Below are 12,371 nucleotides of genomic sequence, written 5' to 3'. Positions count from 1 at the left end.
GTTAGCAAGCTAGAGCTTCAGGGAAACAAATTTTCATTCAGGTTTTTAATAAAACATGCTGTAATCACAATGAACAAAATCCCTGTGCCTGCAGAGGCACAGACCTATGCCCTACCTCATTGTGAGTTAGAGTTTAGATGAAAATATAGCAGATAGAGGAGAGGCTCTTTCTTCTCACATGGATTGGTTTTGTTCACTGTGTTTTTAGAAAGGTTTTGCCAGGCTTTTGTTGGTTAAAGCTAAACAACCTGTTCTTAGCTGTGGTAAGCAGTTATCGGTAGATAACGAAACTTTATTTAGTATCAGTCATGAAAATCGCCTGTTTGATTCTTAGTGATCTGAGAGATTGGTTTCCTCTTAAGTGGAGAAACTGTGGTTAAAATATTCATCCACATGGGTTTGTTCTGGTAATGGTTGTTTTACAGTCCTTGAAGATTTTTCCCGATGTTTTCAAGTTTTCTTCAAATCAACAGAAATTGGTAGAAGTCCATTATCTGTATGAAGAAATAACAATAAGAACAAGGGAGAGAAGTTTATATAGATAATTTTTGTATACAGTCATGAAGTAGATGGCTTTTAAAAATTTTTTAAATGTGTAATAAAATCAGGAGTGTGGCCATGAAGTGTATTTCTCCAAGACTTGTTACTTTCTAAATGTGCCATTGACTAAAAACCATGTTAAATCAAGTTAAGTTATATTTATACAACTTATATTGTCTTCATTAGATGTTCTGTGCTTTGCTCTTTAATTATGACTCTTGTTTTCCATATGCCTTAGTCTTAAATGTATTTCACAGTAGCATAAAGCTGTTCCAGTAAAAGAGTTAAATATTTATTCATGTTCTGTATTCTGTATTAAAGGACTTTTTTTTTCCCCCGTCTATGAATGAGGTAAATACATTTCTGTAACTACCCTTGGCCACAGCAGCATGTCCTGTCCAAATGTAGCTAACTGCACTGGCAGACACAGACAGTTCCAAGGAATGATTAGCACGAGAAGCGCTGTTCCCTTTTGGATTCAGCCTGTATCAACATGTGTACGTGGTGCTCCCTCTGCGCCTGCCTCAGCCCTCCCCTGCTGATGCTGCTACAGTTGTTTCTCAGCCTACCTCAGCTTTGGCCCCTGTACCATCCCAGTTGTGTTTTCTAATAACAAAACCACGATTTTTGGCAGAGTGCAGTTTCTCTTCTTTTTTTACCTTCATTTTTTTTCCTTTTTTTTTCTTTGCTTTTTCTGAGAAAGGAGTTAGGTTTTGGGAAATTGTGCAGTTCAGTTGATTAAGTTACATAATTTGGGGAAAGAATGAGAAGAATCAAAATTTTATTTTCCAAGAACCACTGTAAGGAGGCACAAAGTGAGTTTACAAAACAGTGCTGGTAGTTACTGGGATGAGAGCACCCTCACTCCTGACTTGCGAGATGCCATCTGTTTTGTGTAACTCTTGTGGCCACTTCTGTGTGTACTGATCCAGTTGCATGCATTTCAGCATGTGCATCTTGGACATTCTCATCAGAAATTTGGTTGCTGTATAGTTAGAATCAAAACAGTGAGTATTGAGGTACCACACCCTGACAGATGCACAGTTCTGAGAGATCTCAGGATCTCCCTTATTGTAATGTGAAGTAAGCTAACAATTGTGGATGGTATCATATGAAACAAAAAAAGTCTTCTTTCTTTTCTGGAAGAATTGAGTTCTTCCTACCTATGTTTTTCATAAACAGAATTTATTATAGCTGTCTCCTGCCTCCTGCCCTCTTGGATGATGGGACCATGGTGGAGATGAGAATCAGGCCCAGTGTATGCATATGCCTTGTTTGCTTAAAAGCTCCAACAGGAATAACATGAAAATACTGAATTCATAGTTAGTTCATATATCTGAAGTAAAACACCAAAAACATTAAGAAATGTGGCCATATTAATTGACATTTGTGTATGTACAGAATTTCTCCCTAGCTTTGCTGCTTCTCATGTTCACTTTTTTTTTTCCTTTTCCCAGAGTAACCACTTTTTTATTGTAGCTACATAGTGGTTTAGGAGTTAGAAGATAGTAGCAGCAGGGAAGCAATAAAGCAAGAAACACCAAAAGAGAAAGACTGCATCCAGTTATTTACTTTGTGTTACAATACAGACTGCCTTTCTGTCAGTTCCCTTTGAAAGTTAGTGTTTAGTGGGTAATTATTCAGGCTGATGTGTCAGAGGTGCTAGTGGCTGATTCCCGACAGAACCAAGCCTTAATTTTTAAAATATTTGAAATACTGCAGTTGAGTGTTGAGAGGCCACAACTGTTTCCTCCTCGAGTGCTGGAGTTTCGATGTCCCTCCAGCTTCTGCCACGACCATGGGTGTGGAGGGGCAGGTCAGCAGTGGGAGGACTCCTCAGGACCTTGCCAGGAGCTGAAGGTTTGTGTTCTGGGTTACTGATTGCCCTGGGTTAAATCACTCCAGGCTCTGATTTTAGCTGTAAGTTTAAAGGAATTGCCTAACTTGGCTGAAGTGACTGCTGCTCTTCTGGCCAGGTAGCTGAAGTAGTCTGACCCTTTGGTATCAATCCTTTTACCTTGTAGTATAAGCAAAGAACAAAATTTACCCCAGCTCAAGCTACTAAATTTCGATATTCATTGATTTAAACTAGTGGCAGATTTTGAACACTAATGAGAACTCAAAATCACAGCATAAGAAGTTATCACTGCTCCAGTTTACCCTAAGACTTAACTAGGAGGAGAGAGACAATTAAAGAGCTACTGTGTAAAACAACAGCCCTCCGAAGAGAAAGCAGGGGCTGAGAATGAGCTGTGTGTCCTGGGATGTTTCTACAAAAAAACCCACACCCCAGAGGGCAAAAAATGTAGCCTGGCCCTCAGAATCTGTGCTTGATCATGGTTGCAGGAAGTGGAGGAAACTGTGTTACAAGGTATGATCAAAATTTAGTGCATCTGTATTGTTATTTTCAGGAATTATTATTCCCTGCTTGCCAAAGAAATGGCTGTTTAATCTGTCTTTCTGGATATCCATCATCTTACCATGAATGGCTATAAATCACCAAGAGATAGAGAAGGAGAAATCATTAACTTCCATCCTTACCAAGTGCAGGCTAAAATGGTTTAAGATCCAAAAAAGTAAAGAAGGGTCAGCGTTATTTAATGCAGATTTTATAGCAAGATCTATTTTCTTGACTTTAGTATTAGAAGATTTGACACTTTGGGAGAAGAAGCATGACTTATTAATAGACAATGCTGCAAAATAATCTTAGTGAGTGTTTGGAAAGTTCTGTAAGTGAGACAAAGCATTTTCATTTAGAGTTGGCACATTAGAGCATCCAGCACAGAGACTTCACACCTGAAACAAGATGACACAAAGTGGCTGAATTTCTGTTGTAGGTGCTCCGTGTAGGTTTCTGTACAGAACTTAGGTGTAAGGGTGCTGTAGTGAGCATCATCAGAGAGCAGAGCTTTAGGAGAAGGAGCTATTTCTGTGTTCCCAAGGCTGGGGGCTTCACCTGCTCAATCTTTGCTCTGTTGCAAACTTTGCTGACTGTGATGGAGACAAGGCTCTGTGAGAGCATGGTCTCTAAAGACTGGCTTCCAGTTTACAACTGTCTGCTGGTTTCAGAGACCCATTTAATTATAGATTATTTATTGCTTCTTTCTCTCTGGCTGCTGTTTTACTATAAATGTTTTATTATCTTGCTGAAATTGGTAGGGGGAAAAAATCACAGCTGATATCCATTGTAGTGGACTGTACAGCAGTTTTTTCAGTTGGGTAAATGAGGTTGCTTTTCAATTCCTATAAATGCTTGCTATCATGTATTTACTAGGCAATGCACTTTTAAATTTCAATTTTACTCTGAAAATTAGGATGTCTGTTGAGTCAGATTACATAGAGAGCCTGGAGATGCATGAGAGAAGGAAAGTGCTGTGGAGAGATTTTGATGGATAACCTCTTATGTGGCTTTTTGGTGAAGATTTCAAAGTCTTTATGGCTTGCTGATTTCTTTTCAGGGGTTGGAGAACCTACAACATATTGAAGGGTGGGCTGCTTATTTTCCCTGTGTTGTTTTTATGCACTGAAATATTGTAGTGAAAATAGCTGGGTGGGGTGTAATGAATGTTTTCAAAGACCTTCCTTTGAAAGAGGCTTTTTTCCAGCCCTTGGTGGTCACCACCCATTTTCCTGTGCTGTGCAGGCCTCTCTCATTGTTCCTACCCACAAAGGCCCCTTGTGTGAACCTGTCAGCACACAAATGTGCCAGCACAGAGCTAAAATGTCATGAGATACTGGTCCAAGCCTGCTGAAGCCCCAGGGTTTGCCCCCCACAAATGTTGGTGGGTATTGCTCAAGGCACAACACATTGTAAAACTTGGGATTTGTCAACAATGCTCTGCCCCACACTCTGAACTGTTTATGGTTGAGTGGGTTTGGGGCTGAAGCATACCACTGATAGCAAAGTCATGCAATGGCAATGATTGTCCCTTAGGCTTGAAATACAGCTTAATTGAAAACTTGTCCCTGTTTACCTGCAGTTGTCCCATCTTGTTAAATAATGCCAGTTGTGGTTTGGTATGGGCTGGAGATGTGATCAGTGCCCCATCAAAAAATGGGGCTGGTTTTGAATTTAGCTTCGGGTTCACCCCCCTCCCCCAGCCGGCAAATTGCACTTCATTCACCTTTAGCTTTAACCCGCTGGTGAAGAGATAAAGCACATCCTTTCATATGTGTTTTTTAGAGTAGGTAAATAGTTGGGTTATCTGAAAACAGATCTTAGCAATACCTGCTGAGCCTTTGAGCAACAATGTGTATGGACCTCTAGATTAGCTGTCAAAATTGACTGATTACTAAATGTAATGCCCCAAGATAAGGATCTGCAATCTCTCAAACACAAATCATTGATAGACATCTGGGGTTGTGCATTGTCATAACCAGCCTTACCCCCACCACTGCAGTGCGATTCCAGGAGAAAAAAGCAGAGTGATACATTTATCACCTGCAAAAAAAATTTGGCAGATTTAAAAACAGTTGAGTTTCGGCCAACGTTGAAACAGTCATTTCTGTTGTGGTGTTTAGAGTGTTTGGTGCTGGGCCTGAAACTTGCCTTGTCATGGCTGGTGTCAGAGTTGATTGCCACAGGGAAGGAATGCATGATCTTTATGGAGCAGAGCAGTGCAAAACCAGTCTGGGGAGGGAAGACCTGAGCTGGGATGATTGGCTGGTCTCCTGAGATTTGACCATATGCTGTGCTTGTTTCTTTCCAAAGACCCCTAATATTTGAGAAGATGGAGGATGTGTTTCACTGTTCTGTTTTAAACGTGTGCTGCAGCAGCTTTGCAAAGGTGACCCAGAGCTGTTTTGACCCTCTGTGAGCAGCATTGGTGCTTTCTGAGCATGCAGTGACTTGGGGCAGGATACTACACTTCCTGAAAACTAAGCCAGAGTAAAGTCACCTAGCCCTGATACAGGCAAAAAGGCAGTGCCACTATCTGCTCTGAGAGCTGATCAGCAGCCTGGCATCTTCTCTGCACACATGGGCCTCAGGTGGTTCCATGGGGCTGTGCCATGCCCTGGACACAAAGCATTGGACACATCCTCTGAGGTACCAGGCTTGTGCTGGCGTGGCAGCTGTGGGACAGGCTGGCACTCAGCATCGTAAAACAATCCAGGAGGAGATTAATGGCTGCCGAAATCCTAATACTTATCTTTCTGTCCAAGGTACTCATAAAACCAGAGAGAAAATAGGAAGAACATAAATCCTTAGACATTGTTTTGCTTACTATGATTAAATTTATCAGACTCTGTTGACATATTGTGAACCTGAATGCTTTCAAAAATGTCAGTGCTTCTGCAGCCTCAGTGAGGTTTGCAACATTGAACTTTCAAAGTGCTACACAGTTGCTGTGATAACTTCAGTATTTACAGTCATACCTTGCAAAGTGTTTTTCTTTTAGTAGTAGCTGCATTAAATACAGTTAGTGGTATAAAAAAGATGCCAGTGCTATAAACATTTTAAAACTGTATAGATATAATGCTTTCTCTGTTAGTAACACTATTTTTTTTTTGTTACAGAAATCAGTGCCAAGAATGTTAATGAAAATAAATAAAATACAAACCAAATACACTTTAATTATTATGACTAAAGGTATAATCAGAGCTTCAGACACTTGAAAGGTTGTAGTTTTTTGTGTCCTTTTAAAGTACATATAAATTTATCCCCTATAAAGAAAACCTGTTGCTCGCTGTGTTACTGTCATCTTTGAGGGTGTTGGAGTGATATGGACTTAGTGAATCATAAATATGTTCAAAGGCACCAAAACTTTGGTATTCATTTAAGCCTCATCTCTTGATACTGTAATTGTAGTAGCCAAATCCTCTATTGTTGTGCCAAGCATCCTAATGAGAATGGAAGTGAGTTCCTCACTCTTAATGCAGACTCTTCCCTCTTCTGTTGCTGAGACACTCAGATTTCTCGTTTTCCTATCACCTCACCATTGGTTTTAAACTTTGGTGAAAGAATTGCATCAATAGTGCTATGCAGTAGGTGCCAAGTTTTGCTGAGCTAGCAGGGATTTGTTATTTAATTCGCATGCAGAGAAACACAAGAAATTCCTCAAACACGCCAAGGAGCTTACTGTGGTGACTTACTGTAAGTTAGGGCAGCTTTAAAGGAAGGGTGGAAGACACTTCATTTCCTTTTTTTTTTTGTAATAGCCCTTTCTGTTAGTTGCCTTTCTTGTTACCTTCGAACTTTCATTTCCTTTATTAACAAATTCCCCATTTTAGTGTCCTTTGAGTTTGTTTTGTCTGTGTACTGGGTACTGTATCCCAGTGGGCAGCAACACTGCTTTAGCACTTGCCCTCCATGAGCACTCCACATATTTCAAACTGGTCTGGGGCTTTTTTCATCTGCCTGAAAAATAATTGTGTGTCATTTCCCTTGGTTTTGCTCTTGCTGCTGTGCTGAACCTGGGCATCTGGTGTCTTCTGAGGCTTTAGAAATAATTACTTTCCCTGGAGAGAGGCATAAGGAGGGCTCTGCATGGCACTGTGTATGGGTTTCCTTCACAGCTTTCCCAGTTTGGCCCGAGTTTGTGGGGAGTGAGTAAATTGCTGCTTCTAGCACTTTTTATTTACCAATGGTCACTTTTATTACTTTAACGGAGGGAGCTTTCAAAAGCACAGCATGACATCCAGAATAAACTGCTTGTCAGGTAGAATGGTTACAAATTCTTTTAAAAGGAATTTTAAGGCTAAGTAAGCATGACTGCTGGCTGCTTGGTGTCTGCAAGCACATCTCTGGTGTAGTTTTGAGATAGCTGTGGACTGCCTCACAGTCAGCAAAACTTTTTTTATTATTCTGGTTCCAATCAACTAGAGATTTGCCAAACAGAAAGTAATGCAAAATATAAACTCAGCAAAAAAAATGGATTTGCTAGTTTGAAATAAATCTTTTTTGTTATCTAAGGTAGTACTGCCTGTTAAAATATTTTTATTGAGTTTTTACAGGTTTTCGTTAGAATTTTTTTATGCTAAGCATTTGATTTTTCATTTTCTATACTGTAAAGTATTTTCTTATCTTTCCATCCACAGAATGTATTTTTCTTGTTCTGCAAATTAGCATTTGATGCTTTAACTCTAAACCATTCGAAATGAGCATTTGCTAGAGAAATTTCATGTGACAACTTTATTAACTGTGGATTTTTGACCTTTAAAGTGCTGAAGCTAGAAACATTTAATAACCAGCCATTGGATATAAAGTAATATGCCTGTTGTTTTACTGGCTTGTATACATGGCAGTTTGAAGCAAAGTCCAAGGGTCACCAAAATCATGAAGTAAACTCAAGCGGGTCTGTCTGAACTGCATAATTCAAAGTGCTGTCTGGATGTGTCACACAGAGTGTAGGTATGACTGAAGGCTACCGAGTTACTTGTGAGATATTTTTCTGCAAGGTGTGCATTTCAGTTTCTCTGAAAGCTTCTGTGTTCTGGAGCCTGCACAGTGGGAGTGTAATTCAGTGCAGTCGCTGCACTGCTGAATCTTAAACAAGCGTGTGTGTGTGTACAACCTGAGTATCGACCCACATGGACTCGTGAAGAGCAGCGAAACCTCAAGCAGAAGATTGCTGTCCTGCCAAGTCCCCTCCATCAGCTCAGAGGAGGCCACCAATGTCCCTGTCAGAAGGGAGGATCTCTGACGCTGACTGCCTGGCACTCTCATCAGCTGAGTGGGTACCGAGGGCTTTGGGGAGGCTGGAACAGCCCGTGGGAAGCAGCAGGCAGGTGTATGGGTGGAGGTGGCGGGCAGGGATTGCTGGTGGAGATGAAGTACTGGTGGGATTGAAACTGCAGAGAGCAAACAGCCACAGTCAGTGGAAACAGGACTGAAACCTCATCTCAGTCCCTGGCTGCTGAGCTGGGGAGGACTGTGTGGGTGCCTAACCAAGCTTGGGATCAGCGAGTGACGCCGTGTGCCGGAGCTCCCAGGCGGGGGATGATCTGTGTGCCCCATTGCTTGTGGGGCTGATTTCTCCTGTCCCTGGGTCACAGTTACCTTCTGAGGATGCTGCAGCAGGACAGTGGCAGCACTGCAGCCCCTGGCTGAGGCTGGCTGCCTCAGCGTTTTTCCTGGCTGCTGGAGCCCAGAGCTGTCACTGCAGAGGGCAGTGGGAAGGTATTCCTAAACTGACACAGTAGTTTTGCAGGATTGTTTAAACCAGATGGGTTATGTGGGGCTTCAGGTTTTGCTAATAAATTGCCATCCCTAAGTTTCCAGTCCTGCAGTAAAAGAGGCTTCAGAAAGTCAGATTAAGATCTTCACCTCGGGCGTGCAAGACCTCTGTCTGCAGGCATTCCTGCTGATTTCAGTGAAGCTGTGTTGCAAGGGCCTGCTGGACATGAGCAAAGAGATAGGAATCTGGCTCCTGGGATCCATGCAAGGCATTCCTGCATCACCTGAGGTGTTTGCACTCAGTGGGATGAAGAGCTCTCTTCCTGGGCATGGGTGTACCCTTGGGACTAGTTTGGTGTTTGAGTTCTAGGGAGGAGCATGGAGACCTGCTTATTAAAATATGGAAGCTTCACCTGGGAGCACTAACAGTTGCCAGTTGTTTGTCATCTTTTCTCACGTGCATTGGCCCATAAACTCTATTTTCAGAGTGCAGACTAAACCCACCAGGAGGGAGTGGGAAATCATGTAAACAGCTGTCCTGAGGGTACAGTGCTGTACTCGTGTTCTGTGTCACAGAACTGCCTGTGCCTCTGGAATGCTCCCATTCCCAATGGCTTGCACGCCCATAAGCAGTGCAGCACCAGCGCATCATCCAGCAGCCCTGGGAGAGTCCTTGCTGGGGGGCAGCACTCCCTGTTCCTTCTCAAGTCTCCTGACCACCTTTTATGTGGCCAGGTCCTGAATGGAGTCACCAGACCCATTCCTCAGCTTGGCTTCCCCATTTCCAAAAGAAATTTGAGCTTCTCAATTCCTTTCTTGGTTTATTGGGACCAGTTATGCTGTGATTGCTGTGTGAGGGTGCCTGGGCAGCTCAGTCGAGTCCTGTCCTGCCTGATCCTGAGGCTCCAGAAGGTGCCTGGGAGCTCCCCGGAGGTTTAGCTTGAAATACCCTGGGGCTTTGGGCCAGCATAAGGGTGGCTTGATTCATGGTGGCTTTCTCTGCTCTTCCCTCTGCACTTTCAGACATCTGTCAGAGTGAGCGAGGTTTCGGCTTGCGTTGTTTTCTCCAAGCGGTGACGCACGCGTGTGCTCTCTTTCTGCCACATAAGTGGGAGGTTTATGTGCTAGGAGGGAATGATTCATAAATTAGCTAGAGCCCAGGCCTCTTCTCTATTGCTTGGGTGATGTGTGAAGAGGATTCAGTGTCAGCCTTTCTTTCCTCCTGGCCTTCAGTTGTGCAGGTTGCTGAGCAGTCACTTCACTGCTCTCCAACTATGGGTGGTCCAGCCTCACCCGGGGTGAAATGCTAATCATGTGGGGGTAACTGCAGAGAGAATTATTATATGGCCTACAGCCTGCAAACAAAAATCATGAGAATACTGCTCTTTGCAGAGTTCTGTCACTCAACTGCAATTTTGGGGGTCTTCTGCAACCAGTACAAGTAAGCACAGAATGACCATCTTTGACATGGACATCCCTGGGAGGCACAGCAAGCAAGTGTAGATGGAGGTCTTGAGTAGGGGAAATGGCATGGAGGCATTTTGGGTCTTGGTGAGCTTATGCCACCCTGACTACAATAGCAACACGACTCAAGGGTGTGCTGTGTGAGTTGAGATGGGGAGGAAAATTGAGGTGCAGGAAGCCACAAGGGGAAATACTTAATGGGCAAGTTGTTTGTTTATTTAAAATGATAATGGATGAACAGAAAAGTCTTTTGAAAGCAACCAGGCAGGCTGATTCCTCCCCTTGTTTTCTGAGAAACCTCTTATGTGGTGTGTAATGAAGAGAGATGCCTCTCTGCAGAGGACCTCAGCAGGACAGTCAAAAGTACTGTTGAAGGAAAAATCTGTCTGTAACTGATAGAGAGAAAATCTTTCTCTCTAATAGCGTTAACTATTAGAAACCTTGAGCAACCCATGGTTATTAAAACCAGCTTGTCTCATTAGCCACACTTAAAAATTATATTTACAGAGGTTAGAAAACTAAATATTTTTCTTTGTGGCTGCAGTGGTGTCATGTGAGACCCTGTCTTATACAACCTGTTTTTACTGTATAAATTGTGACCTGGCTTTGGCCTTGTTTCCCAAAGTTTCATAATTAAATGAAGGATTGGATCTTGCTTTGCCCAAGTTGGTTCTAATGTGAAAATTGTGGCCTCTAGATTTAGAACAGAGCTCAAATATTTATGGTTGAAGTTATTTTTTTCAAGCAACAATGGGAAATGCTCACAGATACTGTTACATAGTTCTTGTTCTGTTTGGTTTTGTTTTGCTTCTAGTCTTTTATTTTCTTGGTATAATTAGAAAGTGAGATTTGTTCCCAGTCTGGCATTTGTATAGGCACATAGTAGGCACATTTTGCTTTTGAGACCAAGCTGTGTTTCAGTATAAGTATTATACATGACTCTCCTGTAGCCATGACCTGGCCCAGGAGAGCATGGGACATTTTTTGTTGTATCTTCTCAGATAGTTGTAAGAAGGACCTTTTTTTTCACATGGATGTAGCATGACTCTTACTTGGCAAGGAGAAAAGTAATGAATTTCCTTTACATTCAGACTTAGGTGGGTTGGTGCTCACTTCAGCAATACCCCTGAAGTAATTATTGAAGTTGGATTCTGACATTTGTGTACTGAAATGTGTGCAGGTCTCCTCCAGAACATGCCTCCTGTAACAGAGACTGTGTTATAAAACAGTCACCTTGGGCAAAATAATTGTGAAAGAGCTTTGCTGAGGGCTGATCACTGATCTTGAGAGGATACTGTAGGAATTTGAGCCCCCTTGCCCTGTTAGCACACCCACTAGTGAGCACCTATCTGATCCCACATATGTGCCCAGCTTCTTGTGTTTGGCAGCACAAGGGCTCTGCTGATGTGCTGTGTGCTCCCTCCTGCTTTGAATGATGATGTTGAGTGTCCAGCCTTGTTGAGGCCCAGCAAACACCTTATTGTGACTTTACTCTTGGCATTTAATGCACGTCCTGGCTGTTTTTCCTTCTTACTAATTTATGAAGCCTTCTGTGGTTTCAATACTAGAAGGTTTTGCAGACTGTCTAGGTCTTTAAGAAATAGTCATCTTCTTTGGAATACTCTATTATGGATTAATACTCTTTTTGTGTTTTAGGCAGTTTTGCATGAGACCAATCATGCTTGAAACAGTTTCTAGAATTAAGTAATGCAATTAATTCTTGTTTTCCTCATAATCTTCATGCAACAAAATATATTTATTGAAACTCCTTGTTTTGATAGGGTGGGGGTTTTTTTTGGTTGATCCATTTTTAGTTTACAGGCTCATTATTTTATATTGATGTTGGAAAAAAACAAGTTATAAGCTGCTTCATTTTTGGGAGCCTTGCGAGTGGAGACGGGTTCTACTGGTGATTCTAGAAATGAAAGTGCAGCCAAAACAGCAAAAACAGTGGAACTTAGAACCCTGTTCAACTTAGAACCCTGTTCTGTGCTCAATCAAGTGGCACTGGTGGACTGTTGCTAGAACTGGCCTGGAAAGAAATGTATTTTGTGTTGGTGTGTCTGTGATCCTCAACTGCAAAACCTCAACTCATGCAAGTTTAGAACTTGGAGTATCAGCAGAGCACGTGGGGTTGAAATGGCTCATGGTTTTAAATGGGTTCAGCTGCTTCATGTTCTAAAATAAGAATTGTACTTCATTAAAGAACCTTAGAGTCTGTAGAGTTTGCTGTTAAAATGCCATATCCCAG

General features: G+C 42.1%; 1 protein-coding gene across 1 annotated transcript in view; it reads left to right on the top strand.

Moving 5' to 3' along the window:
- Nucleotides 1-12,371, top strand: part of EPAS1 (endothelial PAS domain protein 1) — a 75,778-nt gene that overhangs the window by 27,983 nt on the left and 35,424 nt on the right. The window lies entirely within an intron of this gene.

The sequence above is a fragment of the Erithacus rubecula genome (genome assembly GCF_903797595.1).
Source record: "Erithacus rubecula genome assembly, chromosome: 2".
Taxonomy (NCBI): Eukaryota; Metazoa; Chordata; class Aves; order Passeriformes; family Muscicapidae; genus Erithacus; species Erithacus rubecula.
This window is presented reverse-complemented; position numbering and strand designations above follow the sequence as displayed.